Below are 18905 nucleotides of genomic sequence, written 5' to 3' on the forward strand. Positions count from 1 at the left end.
ATAAATGCTACTTGTTATTTTAGTTAAAGTGATAATTCTGACTCTCCCAAGAAGCTTTTAGAAACAAGTTGAAATGAATAGTCCTTTATTCTATACTCATATAGTTCTTGGTTAATAATATTAAGTATTTTATCAAATCATGTCATTAATAGTCATTTGTGTATTGCTTTTAATAGACTCTAAAGTCCTTTAGAGACTTGCTAATTTATTAATTAGTTTGTAAATTTTGGAAGAAATATCTAGAAATGCTAATATGTTATGTTACATGGGACATACTACTAAGAACAAAAGAGGTGAAATCACATCCTTAATGAAATGTGGATATTAGGGACTATAATAGTAATCATACAAATAAAAGAAAAAATAGTAATGCCAAGAGTGAACAAGATATGTAATAAATTTTTACTGAGCATTTAGTTTAAAAATGTTAAATTGTATAATGTCAATGGCATTTTGATTTTTAATTTATCTTAAATAAGTTGATATTTAAAAATAATATTTATTAATGTACAACTTTAAAATAATGGATACATTGCTTTCTTCCAATAGTAGGATATTGTTATTCTATTGATTTATTGGCCCTTTGTCATCACCAGGTTAAGGGAAGAGCATTTTGTATTGCATTAGAAGGATTTATATACAGCACATAAGGTCATGTAATAGAGCCAGGTCATGTACCTTTACAATAGGAGTGTCGAACTCAATCAGAGAAGGGGCCAAAATCTAAAATCCAGCCTAAATCGAGGGCCGAATGGTTTACTGAACAGTCATAAACTGTCATTGTGATGGAAACACAGCAGAGTGCAGTGATGACAGCGCGGTGCGGGCCACATTGCAAGGTCTGGCGGGACGGATTTGGCCCGCTGGCCTTGTGTTTGACACATGTGCTTTACAATAATAATGATGTGTAATTCTTGCTTTCTACACATTGAATTTTTTACTTCGAAATGTTATAGGTGTCTGAAAATCACTGTCAATGCCCAGCAATAAGTATGAAATGAACAACTTTTTTGTGACTATGCAACAGTGATTAGATGTACAGAGTTCATCTTTATGTTTCTACACATAAAGTAAATTGGATATTACATTTTGGGCATCATATTACTGGAAAGGAAATTGAAGATTATTTAGTCCAGATCTTCTATTTTATAGATGAAGCAAATGGGGCCAAAAAAAGTGAAGTTACTTAAGCAAAGTTGCAGCCATTGTTAGGGACATAACCAGAGCTCAAAACCACATTTTTTCAATTTATATTCACAATTAGGAAAACTATATCCAGGGATGACTGATCTATAAAATATGAGAATAATTTGCATTTTTTAAAAATAAAGAACACATTAAAGCACTCTAACTCATCAGAGTTTAAACTCATATCATCATTTTGGGTCCCCACATTTCCTATATATTGTTTTTCATGTTCACTAGCAGTGATATATTTAAAAGATATATCTTGGAAAGTAGAGTGCTATTAAGACATAAGATAATAGGTATGTCTTTTGAAATCTATACTGTTATAGAAACTGTGAACTGGTATATATTAATCCATAAATAAAGATAATATAAAATTTTCTAAAGAGATATTATTACATTATCTTGAGTTGAAATAGGAAAATGAAATAATTATAAATTAAATAATAAGAAATTTATAATTTTTAGAACTTACTATCTCTATTTAGCAGACATGAGACAAAGACTTTTAAAAAAATAATTTTGGTCTGTAGAAAATTATCAACAGAAAGATTAAAGTGAAATGAAGACGCAACTTTTCTTTAAGAGAGAGTTTGAGTTTGAGGCTTGGCATACATGAATGAGAAAAGGTGAACCCATAGCTCAGGGAGGATAAAAATGAGACCTCATGTGGATTCAGAATCCACTTACCTCAAATTTGTTATTGTGTGAGACTCTGTGAGATTTAACCTAAAGAAGTGTATTAGGGGGAAAATAGGCATACACACACACACACACACACACACACACACACACACACACACTAGAGGCCTGGTGCACAAAATTTGTGTATGGGGGCAGAGTGGGGGAGGGGAGGATCCCTCAGCCCAGCCTGCACTCTTTCCAATCATCAAGGGATGTCCGACTGCCTGTTTAGGCCCAATTCAGGTAGGAATGGGCATCCCTCTCACAATCCAGGACTGCTAGCTCACAACTGCTTGCCTGCTTGCTTCCTGATTGCCCTTAACTGCTTCTGTCTGCCAGCCTGATCACCCCCTAACCACTCCCCTGCCAGCCTTATTGTTGTTTAACTATTCCCCTGCTGGCCTGGTTGCCTCTAACTGCCCTCCCTTAGAGGCCTGCCCTCTTCCAAACTGCTCTCCTCTGCAGGCCTGGGTTCCCCCCAACTGCTCTTCCCTGGAGGCCTGGTTGCCCCCAACTTTCCTCCCCTCCCAGCCTGGTCACTCCTAACTGCTCTCCCCTGAAGGATTCATTGCTCCCAACTGCCCTCTCTTTCAGGCCTGATCCCTCCCAACTGCCCTCCCATGCTGGCCATCTTGTGGTGGCCATCTTCTGTCCACATAGGGGCAGCCATCTAGTGTTAGAGTGATGGTCAGTTCGCATATTACTCTTTTATTAGATAGGATAGAGGCCTGGTGCATGGGTAGGGGCTGGCTGGTTTGCCCTGAAGGGTGTCCTGGATCAAGGTGGGAGTTCCCTTGGGGCATGGGGCAGCCTGGCGAGGGGTCTGTGGTTGTTTGCAAGCCAGCCACACCCCCAGCGACCCAAGCACAGGCCTGGTATCTTGGATTTATTTATCTCTTATAATTGAAACTTTGTAGTCTTGAGCAAAGGCCAGGGCAGGCCAGAAAGTTTGGCTTCCTCCATTGCCAGGGAAATCCAAGCCTCCTGCTCTCTCCATGGCCACAGCCATCTTGGTTGGGTTAATTTTCATACTCAATCCTAATTGGCTGGCAGGCATGGCTTGTGGGTGTAGTGGAGTGATGGTTAATTTGCATTTTTCTCTTTTATTAGTGTGTGTGTGTGTGTGTATGTGTATATATGATGATAGCATATTTTAATTTGTAAGCACCTTATTGTTAGACCTACATATGTCAGAGGAAGGATGAAGTAAATATTAGAAATAGTTCAAAGGTTTAGGGCACAACAGAAAAGCTGCAGGAAAAGACAATCAGAAAGGCACATCCCTGCTGCCATTAGGGTAATACAAATTATTTGAGAATTGAAAAGTCCAAAAGCTGAGGGCAAGGAAATATTTTGAGAATCATTTGAGGCTTCTCTGGACACAAGTTGCAGAGCTATCCACAACATCTTTAGAACAAACATTTTGCAGGTGATTCTCTGTGACTATGGAGAAAAAAGAAACCTATTCCCTTTGAGATATGAAGGCCCTAGAACATAGACAGGCAGAAAGGCAAGAAATTAGAATTGGGCAAAGATAGAAAAAAATGGCTATAAATGTAGATACCCACAAGAGGTGAAGGTTATTTCACTAGACATACTAGTTCAGCACAAAGTAGACATAAAAGACTTAGTAGGGAAATGCAAATAAAGGTGTTTAAACCTAAGTTGGGCCATTTTTATCTTAAAAGGCAGTGTGGACTAGGTGTAGAACTAGCTCTTTTAAGAACATCCTATGTAGCCTTGAGCTCATATGATCTAGGAAAATGTGCAAAGAGAGAGGTTTTAGTTAATAACTTTATGAAAGTGGATATGGAACTGCCTATGTCAGGCTCCTTCACCCCAAAATAGATAGCTACATATTGATTCACCATAGCCTTTGCTTTTTAAGCTGGATTACTTAAATAGGAGACACAATTTATTTCCCATCATATTTCTCCATCATATCCTGAGTGGATAATGTCATCTACCTCACACTTCAGAGAAAGTATTTTTGTGGTATCCTTAACACCCTTTATCTACTTATGAGAAAAGGAATTTCTACTTTTTGGCAATAGATTCATTAAAAAAAACAACACCTTTTATTTTTCCATTGGGCATATCCCATGTAATAAAAGCCTAATATTCTAAATGTCCAGTTATCTAGTCCACCATTCAACCAATCAAAGGGTAATAAGCTAATGCTATACCTTTCTCTTCTGTGCCCAACTCTCTCTCATTCTCTTCATCTCAGTTTATCAGTCTCTAATTGATTGGCTGAGCCTGAAACATGAGCTCTATCAATTTATAGTAGGGATTCAGAGCCATACCTTATAGTACAGACCTTTTCAAATTTATATTGTTAAGTAAGAAGTTTTTCAATAGAACCATTAAAAAATACCTTGTATATGGAATTTTTCTTTCATGTGCCTAAAATGAGAGCTTATTTTTTATTCATATACCAGATGCCCCATGCACAAAATTCATGCACTCGGGAGGGTCCCTTAGTCCGGCCTGCATCCTCTTGCAATCCTGGACTGCTAGCTCCTAACTGCTTGCCTGCCTGCCTGATTGCCCCTAACCACTCGCTGGCCTGCCCAATTGCTCCTAACCACTCGGCTGGTTGCCTGATTACCCCTAACCTTTCTGCCTGCCTGCCTGCCTGATGCCTCTAAACACTCTGCCTGCCTGCTTGATGCCCCTAACTACTCACCTGCATGCCTGATCACCCCTAACCATTCTGCCTGCCTGCCTGATCACCCCTAACCCTCTGCCTGCCTGTGTGATCGCCCCTAACTACTTGCCTGCCTGCCTGATTGCTCCTAACTGCCTGTACCTCAGCCCCCTTTGCTGTGGCTTCATCTGCAAGGATGTCCACAATAATATCCAGAAGGTTGTTTGGCTGTTTGGTCTAATTAGCATATCACAATTTTATTATTATAGGTGGTTTCAATTTCCTAGAAAAATCCCCATGTTTCACTTATTCTCTTCCCTCTACCTTCATCTCTGGCACCAATATTCTTTTTATAATAGTTTTTACCTTTTGCACAATGTCATGTGGTTAGAATCAAATGGTATGTAGCACTTTCAGGTAAACCTCTTTCACAGAGTAATAGATATTTGATATTCATATACTTCTTATTGTAGCTTGATAGATCTACCTTTTTTAACTGAATAATATTTTACTGTATGGGTGTACCGCAGTTATCAATTAACCTATTTAAGGTAATCTAGGTTGCTGTCAGTTTTGGTGATTATGAAGAAGCTGGAGTAAACATTTGTGTGTACATTTTTTTAAATGATACAAGCTTTCATTATCTATTGGGTAAATACATAGGAGCTTGATTGCTGGAGAGCATGCTGAGACTGTATTTAGATTTATAAGAAAGCACAGTGTCAGCCGTACAGCTTTACAACTTTAAATTTCCTCCAGCAATGAGAGCTATTATTGCTCTCCTTCCTTGTCAGAATTTGGTATTGTTAAGTCTATGAATTTTAGCCTTCATATCATTGTATAGTGGCATCTCACTATTGTCTTAATTTGCATTTCTGTAATGAGAAATCATATTGAGCATCCTATGTAATAAAAGCCTAATATAATAAATGTCCAGTCATCCGATTGTCCAGTTGTCCATTCAACCAGTCAAAGTGTAATATGCTAAAGTCACTCAACTAAGGGTGCTGTGATGTGCACTGACCACCAGAGGCAGACACTCTGACTGGTAGGCTAGCTTGCTGCTGGGGTCAGCCAATCAGGACTGAGCGAGATGGGCTGGACATGCCCTGGAGCTCTCCTGTAGTCCCTCCTAGGATGGCCAAACTCCCATGTCTCTTCCTGGCCCTGATAGTGCACTGATGGGGTCCCTTGGCTTTGCCACATACCCTATGACAATGTGGGACCCCCTTGGGGGATGTCAGAGAGATGTTTTGGTCCAATCCCGCAGACCAGGCTGAAGGACTCGACTGGTGCATAAATTTGTGCACCAGGCTTCTAGTCTTTTATATGCTACTTGCCATCTGGGTATATTTTAAGTTCAGATCCTTTGTTCATTTTTTAATCAAGTTGTTTACTCTCCTATTGTTGAGTTTTAAGAGTTCTTTGTACATTTTTTAAAATATATTTTATTTATTTTTCAAAGAAAGGAAGAGAGAGGGATAGAGAGTTAGAAACATAGATGAGAGAGAAACATCAATCAGCTGCCTCTTGCACACCCCCTACGTGGAATGTGCCTGCAACCAAGGTACATGCCCTTGATAGAATCGAACCTGAGGCCTTTCAGTCCCTAGGCCAACACTCTATCCATTGAACCGAACTGGTTTCTGCTGTACATTTTTTATACCAGCCCTTTATCAATTGTGTTTTGCAGATATTTTCTTACATTCTATGACTTGTCTTTTCATTCTCTCAGTAGGATCTTTCATGGAGAAGAATCTTTTGTTTTCATAAAGCCCAACTTAGCAACTTTTTATTTATAGGTCAAGCTTTTAAGATTGTATTTAAAATTTTATCACCAAACCCAAGGTCACTAAACATGTGAACATATATTTTTAACTAGTACTCAATATACAGATTTAACTAATATAATAAGATCACATTTATATAACACTATATCACTTCACACATTAAAATTCCTTAGTGCATTACCAATTTCTCCTTCCCATTGCTGTGATATTATTATCATTCATTTTACTTATCCATGTCCAGTTAGAATCACCCAATACATTCTTGCTATTGTTAATTTAAACAGTTATAGTTTAGATTTATATATAATAATAAAGAAAAAAACATTTTATTTTATCCTCATTGTTTCTTCTCTGACATATTTTCTTTCCTTATGAAGATACAGTTTTCTAACCTTTATCATTTTCCATCTTTCTGTAGAACTTCTTTACATTCATTGGCCCAGTGGGAGTGCTGGCAATAAATCCACTTAGTTTTTGGTTGTCCGGTAAAGTTTTCATTTCTTCTTCACTTGAAGATAATTTTGTTTGATATAGAATTTTAACTTGATGCTTTTATTCTTTGAACATTAAATACTTCATCCCACTCTCTTGTAACTTAGTGCTTTCTTACTAGAAGTAGAGTATAATCCTTACCCTTGACTCTCTCTACAGGTAACGTATTTTTCCCTCTGACTTCTCTCAGGATTTTCTCATATTGTTTTTCTGCAGGTGGGATACATTATTCTTAATTGTTGCATTTTTTATATAATAATCATACTAAATATTTCTGATCTTCCTGGATCTGTGGTTTAGTTTATCTCAGTATGTTCTAAAATGTCTTGACTATTACTGCTTCAGATATTTATTTTTCTCTTCACTTCTCTTAAGTTCATTTGATTTATAGTATTTCCTTTTGTTTCTTTCTTAGAGTTTTCATCTCTCTTCTTACATTACGCACCTGTTATTGTATGCTGTCTATTTTTATCCATTCGAGTTCTAAACACCTTTTTGAAAAATGTTTTTATTGATTTCAAAGAGGAAGAGAGAGGGAGACAGAGATAGAAACATCAGTAATGAGAGACTATTATTGATTGGCTGCCTCCTGCCTCCTGGGGATCAAGCCTGCAACCCAGGCATTTTTCCCAATCATGAATTGTACTGTGACCTCCTGATTCATAGGTCATTGCTCAACCACTGAGCTACAATGGGCAGGCCAGAGTTCTAAACATGTTAATCACAATTATTTTAAATTCCCTGTCTGATATTTACAAAATCTGCATTGTCACAGAGTTTTGTTCTGACAATCTTTGCCTCCTCAGACTTTCTTTTCTTGTCTTTTGCCTTGCCTTGGTTGTTTTTGAAAGCTAGCTATGTTGTATGAGTAATATGTACTGAGGTAAATAGACCTTTAATGTAAGAATATATTCTCCTCTGGCTAGGAGGTTATCTATGTTTAAAGTTTGTTATAGCTCTACTAGAGGCCTGGTGCACAAAATTTGTGCATAGGTAGGGTCCTAGGCCTGGCTGGTGATCAGGGCCTATAGGGGCCTTCTGGCTGCCACCTGGGGCTTCCCTTCCCTGACTGCTGGCTGCCAGCCAGGGCATCCCTTTGTTCTGTGCCACTCCCTGGTGGTCAGTGCAGGTCATACGGAATACCCAGTCGAACTCCTGTGAGGACACTTTGCATATTAGTCATATATATATATATAGATGTGTCAGGGGCTTCAAATTCCTCTTGTGTTCCTGCTTTTGTCTCCTCTCTTGACTTCCCTTAATATTCCTCCACAAAGAGCATCTACTTTTTAGAGATACTCTTAGGGAAATACTTAGGAAAGTTCAGTTATTATACTGGTCTTGGTTTAAATCTTAATATGTGAGGAGGGAAAATATTTTTTATAGTCTTATAATTAAATCTCAAATGTTTTTGTGGGTCTATGCACTTTCATGACCATGACACAAATTTCTCCAGTAGTCTATATTTTGTTTATCTCTCTAAATGAAACAAAAAGACTAGACAGGGAGGAAAGTCCCTCCCCTAGTTGTAATAAAACTCTGGTAAAGTGTCTTACCCTGGATTGCAAGTCTTTGTTATGAAAAAGGCACTTACATTTCATTGTATTTAGTCTTCTCCTGTCATGACAGAGCCTTAAAAGGTTTTTCTCAGTTTTTATCATGAGAACCCAGTGGAGTCCTTAGAAATGAAATCTTTGAAAATTTGGAGATATCTATAATACTGGCCCACAGGAGCATCTCCCCTCACACTAATCCATACTCAGATCCAATAATTATTCAGTTACAATTAAGTGTCTCTACAAGGTTTGTTTTCAGTACCAGCTGCTCCAAAAAGTAGGTCTTCAGTGATTTGACTCTTATATTTTCAGTGATGTTTGCCCAGCAACCTCAGTTCTCTGATATACCCAAGTAAAATAATTGATTTTCAATTTATTTACATTTTCCCTTATTATAAGGATATGAATAATACCTTTCAAGTACTTGTATGTTGGGAGTAAATATGGAAAAAGTTATATATGAAAATCAACTGCTAAAAATAGCCTTTAAAAACAGAATAAGTATGGGCTACCTATATAGAAAACATGGGGCTGGAATCAAACCCAAGACCCTTCAATCTGCAGGTCTGTGCTCTCTCCACTAAGCCAAACTGGCTAGGGCATGGGGCTTCTTAAAAGTTCGAAGTCTATTTAGAACTTTTTGAATTTTTGGTTTAGATATTCTGTGTTGCCATTTTTAATCATTCAAAAGCACATAGTTGTCAGAGTACATAAATGCTCCAGAAGATTATAATTTATAAGTAAAATAATTATAAAATAACATTTTAAAAACTCCAGAAAATTGATTGTCATTGTTTATCATAATCAACATATTTTTCTGAGAAAATTCACCATTTGTTATTTAAAAATATTGTCTGAAGTTGCTCCTGGAACCTAGAAAATATGTAGGCATTCTGAATCAAAGTTAGATAAGAAGAATATTTATTGTTTAATACTGTAAAATGATTTTTAGAGGATTATAAAGACATTATTTCAGTATTAATAAATAGAGCCCAGATTTATATATCTATTAATGTATATTATATATCTATTGTTTCCTTCAGATTTTTACTGTTTCTTGAGGCCTGTGATACCATGAATTTCTCTCTTAGGACTACTTTCACTGTGTCTAATACATTTTGGGTTGTTGTATTCTTGTTTCCTTTTGTTTTTAAGTATCTTTTGAATACTTCCTTTATCTCATTGTTAACCTATTTATTGTTTAGTAGCATGTTATTTAGCATCCATGTTTTCATGTGTTTTTCAGTGTTTTTCTTGTGATTGACTTCTAGTATCATACCTTTGTGTTCAGAGAATATGCTTGATATGATTTCAATCTTCTTAAATTTGTTGAGACTTGTTTGTGGCCTAACATGTGGTCTATCCTAGAAAATGTTTCCTGTGCATTTGCAAATAATTTTTATTCTGCTGCTTTGGGGTAAAATGGTCTGAAGATATCAATTAAATCCATCTAATCTAGTGTGTTACTTAAGGCTGCTATTTCCTCATTAATGTTCTGTCTGGAAGATCTATCCATTGTCGTCAATGGGGTTTTCATTGCTTCTTTGGTAGAATTTTTAATCATTGGTTTTAATCTTTCTTTAATCAAACTGTGCCCACTTTTTGTGAGATACATTTTTGACCCACTTAGAAAGCATTTTATAGTTTCTATAAACTTTTCAAATTCAGATATTTTATAGAATTATATTCATTCTGCTGTGGAACATAGCCAATGTCTTGGTGTTTTATATTTTTCATTTTAACTGAAATTTATTGGGATTCATTTAATTGAATGAATTGGGATTGCATTGGTTAATAAAATTATGTAGGTTAAAGCAGCACAACTCCATAATATATTATAGTATCTACACATAACACTGTATTCACCATCCCAAGTCATGCCCCCCATCATTACCATTTATTCTCTCTTTTCCCACACCCTGTTTTTAAAACATTTGTAAAAACAACACATTAGGCCAAGGTATACTCACCAGATAATTATTTTAAATATTTAGTAAAGAAATAATTATTATTTATTTCAGAAGACTGAGGTTGGGCCAATTGTCAATTTATTATTGGTCATCATTGGACTAGCATCAAGTATTGCCAAGAACTTATAAGAAGGGAAAATCATAGGTAAATAATCTTTATTAATATAGAAACAAATATTCATAAGACTACATTAATATATTAGAGGCCTGGTGCACAGGATTTGTGAACTAGTAGGGGGTGTGGACTGTGGGGATTGGCCTGATGAGTGGCACTCCAACTGTGGGAGCACACTGACCACCAGGGGACAGCTCCTGCATTGAGTTTTCGCCACCTGGTGGTCAGTGTATATCATAGCGACTGGTCAATCAGTCATTCTGCTCATTCTGCCATTTGGTCACTGGGCTTTGGTTCTATCGGATTGAATTCAGTAAGATATAAAATTAAAAATAGTTTTGACTAAATTGAGTGGATTGTAGGAATTCAATTTAATCAATCATTGTAATTTTGACACCAATAGAAGGTGAAGAAAACCTATATGCTATCTCAGTAGACATGGAAAAAAAATTAAATTGGTAATATAAGGAAATGCTTCAACTTGATAGAAGATGTATAAAATCCTATGGCAAACGTTATACTTAATGGTAACATATTGTGTGTTTCCCACTTAAGATTATCTGCTCTAATAATAGAAAAGGCACATCACCAAATTTTAAAAAGAAAACAATTATTTGAATCCTACACACACACACACACACACACACACACACACACACACGATATATTGATAGTGAATGAGCTCATAAAAAGATAATCAGTATAATTAGACACTAGGGAAATATAAATGAGAATCACAAGATTCCATTGCACTTCTCAATAGGATATCTAAAATACAAACAGTATCAAATGATTAATAGGATAATGAGCAACTAAATGTCTCATACATAACTAGTTTAAATATAAAATTCCATTGCCATTGGAAAACAGTTTATTAAAAAACAACAACAACAACAACAAAAAAACAGTTAAACATACACCAAGCTTAAACCTAGGAACTTCACAGGAATTTTCATACCAAAAATTAAAACATATATTTACTAAAAGACTTGTACAAGAAGGTGTATAGAATAGCTTTATTTATAACTAAAGACCCAGTGCACAAAATCAGCCTTACCTACACCCTCTCCAATCTGGGAGCCCTCAGGGGATGTACAACTACCACTTTAGGCCTGATCTCATAAATTGATAGTTGGACATCCCTCTTGCAATCCAGGACCTCTGGCTCCTAACCACTCACTTGCCTTCCTGCCCTAACTACTCTGCCTGCCTGATCCCCCTAACTGCCCTCCCCTGATGTCCTGGTCATTCAAATTAACTTTTATTTTTTAATCTTATCCCCTTCATGCACATTGTATTTGACTTCCTTGTTGGTATCTTGGTCTCTCAAAAGTTTTCTCTCTCCTTTATATAACACTTTTTCCTACTGACTCGTCATTTATAAACTTTTCTTTCCTCCTTAATTCCTACTTCTGTTGCATCATCCTTCTTCACATCTTTCTCCTAGCGTTTCCCCCTCCCCATATTCCTTCTCTCCTTTATCTTTACCCCTATTCACCCTCCCCTTTTCTTTCCTTCCCACATTAATTTTTTTACACTTCCTACCTCAGACCTGCTTTGCTCCCTCCCCCATTTCTTCCTTCTTCCTATTCTCCTTTTAAGCTCTACCAGCTCACCCTTAAAACTTTTCTTCCCTCCCTCTTTCCCTCTCATCCACCTTCTTCTCCACTTATTTCCACTGTTTTAATATCTACCTGCCTAATCATTCACTATCATTTCTTTTTTCTTTTCTGACTCCTACTTTTAAAATCTGTCCCCAGTACACAACTATACTTAATTTTCATTATAGCTGCTACAGTTCACTCATACATCCTCTTTTCTTCTTTTAATCTGCTGTCTACTGACTCCTTTATAAAGTTCTTCCCTCCCTCCTTCTCTTCTTAAAGCTTCTGTTGGAGGGGGCATTAATCCCCAGCCCAGGGATCAGCCCCAGCCAGGTGTTTGCTGCCCTCCCTTCCCCAGCCTCCCCTCCACTGGCCTGTTCCCATACCCTGCCCAGGATGCCTGGTCCAGCGAGGGTGGCTGAGGCCTCGCTGTCTGCGTGCTGCTGCTATGAAGTAGGAGTCCTGTAACCTTGGACTCCTTCCAGCCAATGGCTGCCACTGCCCTCATCCTGCATCTGGGTGGGGTTCACCACTTCATGCTGCCTGCACCCTGCCCCTCGCCAGGCACACCTGCTTTGCCCCCACCACCTACGGTCACCACCTCCTTCTATATGCAGTTTCCTTCCCTTTTCCATTCCTGCATCTTTTTCTTGTTCCCTTTCTGTGTTTCTGTTTCTCCCCTCAGCTTGTCTGCATGGAGGCCTGCCTTCCTCTCCCTCTCCGTTCTTATCCCCTCCTATCTTTTCCTATCCTACCCTGGGCATTGCAGCTGCCTAAGCAGAGGGCGGGACACAGCCCGCTGATCTGGTCATGATGTGATACTGTAACGGACAACTTTGCATATTCCTCTATTATTAGATTAGATGATTCTTTCCAACTCTGGAAAGAACCCAAATGTCCAATGGAGAAGAAATTAAAAAAAAAAAGTGGTTTATTTACACAATGAATATTTCCCTGCAAAAGTAACAAGATACGAACACATACAAACACGTAGAAACATTTTGAAAACATCATAGTGATCAAAAGTAATCAGACCCCAAAGAGTACACAGTTTAAAAATCTGTGAAGCTTAGGAATACACATATTTACCTTGTAGTATTATAAAGCTAATAGTGAGTGTCTGTAGTTGGGAAGGAAATTGTCTGTAAAAAGATGTAAAGAACTTTGTAGAATGATGTTAATGATGACCTTACTAGGGTATTTGGGTCTATGGGAGAGGATAAATGACTTTCCTTCTGCCCTTCTGAGTTCTTGGCTAAGATCCCTGTGATAAAAGAAAGATTGATAGCATAAAAACAAACAGAATTTTAATCATACATATACCTTCTGTATACATAAGAGATACCCAAGGAAACTGAGTAACTCTCAGAAATGACCCAAGTCACCTCCTTAACTATCATCTCCAGCTAAATAATTAAATATAGTTGGGGAATATAGGGAAAACCAGTTAAGGGAGGTATTTAGGCAAATCACCATAAAAGAAGGTATGGTTGCTAAGTGGATTTAAACCCCTGCCTTTTTCATTGATAAGAGTTTCTATAGACTTAGAATCATCTTTCTAATCCTGGTACTGAGAGAGAAAAACCGTTACAAATAGGCATTTCCCTTATAAATGTAAATGTCGGTTATAAAAGGGAACTTTCTCAAATTTCAAACCTTTTTATATATCTGTGGTTCCTTAAAAATAACCAGCTCAAAATAATCCTTATGCCAAAAAGGCATTTTTTGGGTGGAATATTCTTCAGCCCTTCAAACATATGAGCATATATTTTTTAAACTAATATTTATGCACTTTATTATATACTGTTAAATCTGAACAAGAGGCCTGTGCACAAAATCCGTGCATGGGTAGGGTCCCTAGGCCTGGCTAGCAGCCAGGACTGACCAGGTTCCCCGTTCCCCTTGTCACCCACGTGCCACCAGTGTTCAGTTCCTCCCCTCTCCCCTCGCCTCTCCCTTCTCTTCCTCAGCACCCTGCCACCACCATTGTTCGCCCGCCATGTTCCACACCATCCCTTGGTGTCCAGCACATGTCATAGAGAGTGGCTGAACTCCCAATCAAACTTCCAAGGGGACACTTTGCATATTAGCCTTTTATATATATAAAAAATGATCTATAAAAACCTGCTTAAAATATGGTATCTTATAATTTATGTATATTATCTTATAATTTATCTATATTTTTATAGATTACTTTTGTTTGTTCAGTACCATTTTGACTTCTTAAATTTCTCATGTAGCATATTTAGTATTGATTTTCCTCACAACAATTCTTTTCTAGTTAGATATTTTAATATTGGTAATTTTTCACAAATTTAAAATGTATTAAAAAAAGAGTAAAATATTGGTTAATTTTAAAGGCATAGCATTGATGCTATATAAATTATGTTCAAATCTAGCTCTGCTGCTTACTTTATTGATTGGAAAACTGAAATGATAATAAATTAGGATAATAAACAACCTTAGAGGGTTATTGCAACTATTAAATATATTGATATAAAAATTTATAAAATAGTTTCCAGCACATAATAAGTACTATTAGTTTTTATCATTAATTTTGCATATGTATATAGACAAACATGTTATATATGCAGGGGTTGGCAAAAGTGGGTTTATAGGTGAAATACAATTAACTGATATAATAATTAATAATAATGCAAGAATAAACTCTGTTTCACATAATCACACTGTAAACCTATTTTTTCTAATTCTATATATGAACTGAAGACATGTTCTGAGGTGGAAAAAATAAGGCAAGAGTCTTAACCTTAAGAGTTGTAAAGAGCTGGGCAGAGGTTGGCAAAATGGGGATTGAAATGAGAGACATTTGTAATAGTGTCAACAACAACAAAAGAGATTTCTAGTTGGTCTACTTCTTTTTACATTTGGTATTATCCATCTCTCTTCTTATTTTATACTCTAAAGCACATGTGTCAAACACAAGGCCCGCGGGCCAAATCCGTCCCGCCAGGCCTTGCAATGTGGCCCGCACTGCACTGTCATCACTGCACTCCGCTGCGTTTCCATCACAATGACAGTTTGTTACTGTTCAGTAAACCATTCGGCCTGCGATTTAGGCTGGATTTTAGATTTTGGCCCCTTCTCTGATTGAGTTCGACACCCCTACTCTAAAGGGTGTTATGTGTCATTTAATTTAAAATGATATTTTATTTTATTGAATCAATAAATAGATTTACATATTATACAGATACTAGAGGCCCAGTGTACAAAATTCACGCATGGGGAATCCCCTCAGCCCAGTCTGCACCCTCTCCAATCCAGGACCCCTCAGGGGATGTACAACTGCCAGTTTAGGCCTGATCTCGGGGATCGGCAGTCAGACATCCCTCTCACAATCCGGAACTGCTGGCTCTAACTGCTCACTTTTCTGCCTACCTGATTCCCCTAACTGTGCCCCCTGCCAGCCTAATCACCCCTAAATACCTCTGCCTGCTGGTCTCATTGTCCCTAACTACCTCCTCTCCCCCCGCCCCCCTCCATCAGCCTGATCATCCTGAACTGCCCCCCTATCAGCCTGGTCACTGCCAACCCCCCCTCTGCCAGCCTGGTTGCCCCTAACCTCCCCCTGTAAGCCTGGTTGCCCCAACTTCCCTCCTTGTTAGCCTGGTCAGCCCTCATTCGGCCCCCACCCCCCCAACCCCCTCCAGCCTAGTTGCCCCACACAGCCTCCTGTTCAGTTGTTTGGTCATCCCTCACTAAACTCCCTTCTGGCCTGTTCATCCCATGCAGCCTGCTGTTTGGTCATTAATGTGAGGGCATGCAGACCAATTTGCATATTATCCTTTTATTAGTATAGATATTATATCATATTGTTGTAATTATATATTACTAGGGGCCCAGGGCATGAATTCATGCACCTTAAAAGGAACTGTGGGCTGTGATCCTGCGGTGGGCACAGGTTTGGGTCTCGGCCCCTCCCCCACACCCCTGCCCAGCCCTTCCCACTGCAGCTCCTTCTCCCCTGTCTGCCAGCGGCCCTGCTCCTGCTGCTGCTACTCCCATGGTTCTGAAGGCGCCAGTCTGGCTCACACATACAGACAGTGTAGGGTGATTGGGGCCAGTGCCAGCAGCAGGTGAGAGCAGGGTCAGCCCTGTCAGCAGGTGCAAGCAGCTCTTGCTGCCCCAATTGCCCCTCAGGAGCAAGGGGAGATGGAGAAGCACTCAGGGACAATCAGGGCTGGCAGCCATCACTCGCATCCCCTGATGGCACTGAACAAGTGTGACGGGTGTCTGGTGCTGGCAGCGGGTGTGAGCAGCAGCTCTGGTACTGGTTGTGGGTGAGAGCAGGACTGTCGCTAGCAGTGGGTGCAAGCAGCGGCTCTGGTGTTAGCAGCCATGTGAACAGGGCTGTTGCCAGCAGCAGGTGCGAGAAGTGGCTGCTGGCACCAATCGCCCCTCAGGAGCAGGGGGAGGTGCAGAAACCCTGAGGGGTGGTTGTGGTGGCAGCCACTGCTCACATCCACAGACTGCGCCAAGTGATCGGGGCCAGCGCCATGCGCAAGAGGCGGTGCTGGTGCCAGCAGTGAGTGTGAAATAGGCCGATGTTGGCAGTAGGTGTGAGTGCCTGGAGGGATAACAGCATGCAGGAGCAAAGAACTTTCAGTAACAAGAAGAAGCTCTCTCCTGCTCACCTGCTCCACCATCCCACCGCATCCAACACCTGCCATGTTCCATGCTCTGCCACTTGCTGCCTATACCGCCATTTTCTGCAGGCACCCCCTGGTGATTAGTGCATGTTATACAGATTGGTTGTTTGGTTGTTCCACTGTTTGTTCTATTGCATATTAGAGTTTCATATATGTAGATATTTGATTTTATTTATAGATATGTTTTATATTTATATATAAAACTCTACAACTCACAGAGAGCAGTATAACTCCATGCATTTTGACAAAGCTAGCACATTCATATAAATAATACCCAACTCAAGAAACAAAACATTCCCTTACCACAGATCCATTTATGCCCTCTAATTGTCATCTTCTTCATAAAGTAATTGGTATTCCAATTAGAAGATTAAAACCATCTATTTTGTATGTTATGTGTCTGATATAGCTATCTCTTACCTAGAACCTTGGTTTCCTCAAGTCATTTTGTTTTTAATTGCTAAAGTTGTTTCTTTTCCAAGGGTGTCTTTCCTCATGCTATGGGGTTCTGGAGTCGAGTGTTCTGTCCTCCCTCTCCATCTGTGACTTCTACTCTAAAATATCATGCAAAAGTTACCTTTATGAAGCCATATATTCTGCACATTTGCCACAACTTTGACATATTGAATGACTGGTTTTCAGAGGACATTAATTATTGTTTATTGTTTAGTTTTACTATCAATATAAAGAATATATTTGGAATAGACTTTAGTAGTAGTTACTGCTAAAATAAACACTGTTTAGGCAAAAGGCATCTCATTGTAAATAAAAGGAAGTATGGATTTTTAATAGAATGTATAATTTATATGTCTCTTATCTACCTATAAATCTATCTACCTAGCTATATCAATTTTTGCTCTGTGTATAATTGTGGCAGATTCCATTTGTGGTTTCTTTTAGGGAGGCTTTGCATCAAGACTACAAACTAGCCAAAAAATTTAAATTAACTTTGGCTCATTAATTGTGGTTGGCCAACTCCTATTATTAATTATTAGCTATTTCCTAACCAATAATCCCTCTAAGATTAAACTCTACATACACATTACAAGAATTATGAGTTACACATACATTTATAACTGGATAATATATTCAATTATTAATAACCATAAATTTAATCTAGGTATTAAAATGATAAAAATTAAAGTTTTTAAAAAATTTTTAAGTAATGCAGTTTGGTTCCAAAAAAATGAAAATGTGGTTATGCATTGATAAGGCAATTCTGAATCCTGCCCTCAGGCAGCAGCTGAACATTGTGCTTTATTAGCCATCAACAATTCGCTGCACTTCAGGCTAAATTTGATGGCTTAAGGACAGCAGTGCTCATACTAATGTTCAAAGTATTAGTTTGGCAGGAAGGCATTAATTGACCTCATGAGATCAAGCTCTAAAAATAATATCTTTTTATTTGAGCATTAAAAATTTCAGACAGAGCTTCAAATGCTATTGCTAAACTGATTAATAGCATAATCAGAGAGACCAAGACTAAGATCATCCACGCCCTTGTTTTTTCAATTACTATGTACAGATATGAACATTGGACAGTGAAGAAGGCTGATAGGGAAAAACAATTGATTCTTTGAAATATAGTGTTGGAAGAAACCTTTACAGATACCTTGGACTTCCAGAAAGATGAACAACTGTCCTAGAGCAAATTAATCCTGAAACATTTGGGAGACAAAAGTAAAAACACTGAAGCTGTCCTACTTTGGGTATATCATGAGAAGGTAGGGTTTTGTGGAAAAGACAATAATGCTAGGAAAAACAGAAGTCAGCAGGAAAAGAGTAGGACCAAATATGAGATGGATTGACTACAGAAGAAACCATAGGCATGAATCTACAGGAGCTGGGAGGGCGGTTAGGACAGGACATTGTGGACATCACTCATTCATAAGGTCACCAGGAGTCGGAGCTGGCTCAATGACTCATAACACATGCAACACAATCCCAAACTGATTTTCACTTAAAGTTTACCTTAGAGAAGATTGTTTTCATTAGACTAAACAATTTAGAAGAAATTAGGAAGAATAAATCTCAATGTCTTTCCTCCTTTACACTGTTCACCATGGACGTATGGATTTAGGTATGTTGCCATGTGTCCCTGGTGTATGTTTCCTTGCAGGTCATGTACATCATTTTTTACTTTTCAATTTAATTTTAAAAATATTTTATTGATATCAGAGAGGAAGGGA

This window comes from Pipistrellus kuhlii, unplaced genomic scaffold, assembly GCF_014108245.1.
Source record: "Pipistrellus kuhlii isolate mPipKuh1 unplaced genomic scaffold, mPipKuh1.p scaffold_m20_p_1, whole genome shotgun sequence".
In the NCBI taxonomy this organism is placed as follows: domain Eukaryota; kingdom Metazoa; phylum Chordata; class Mammalia; order Chiroptera; family Vespertilionidae; genus Pipistrellus; species Pipistrellus kuhlii.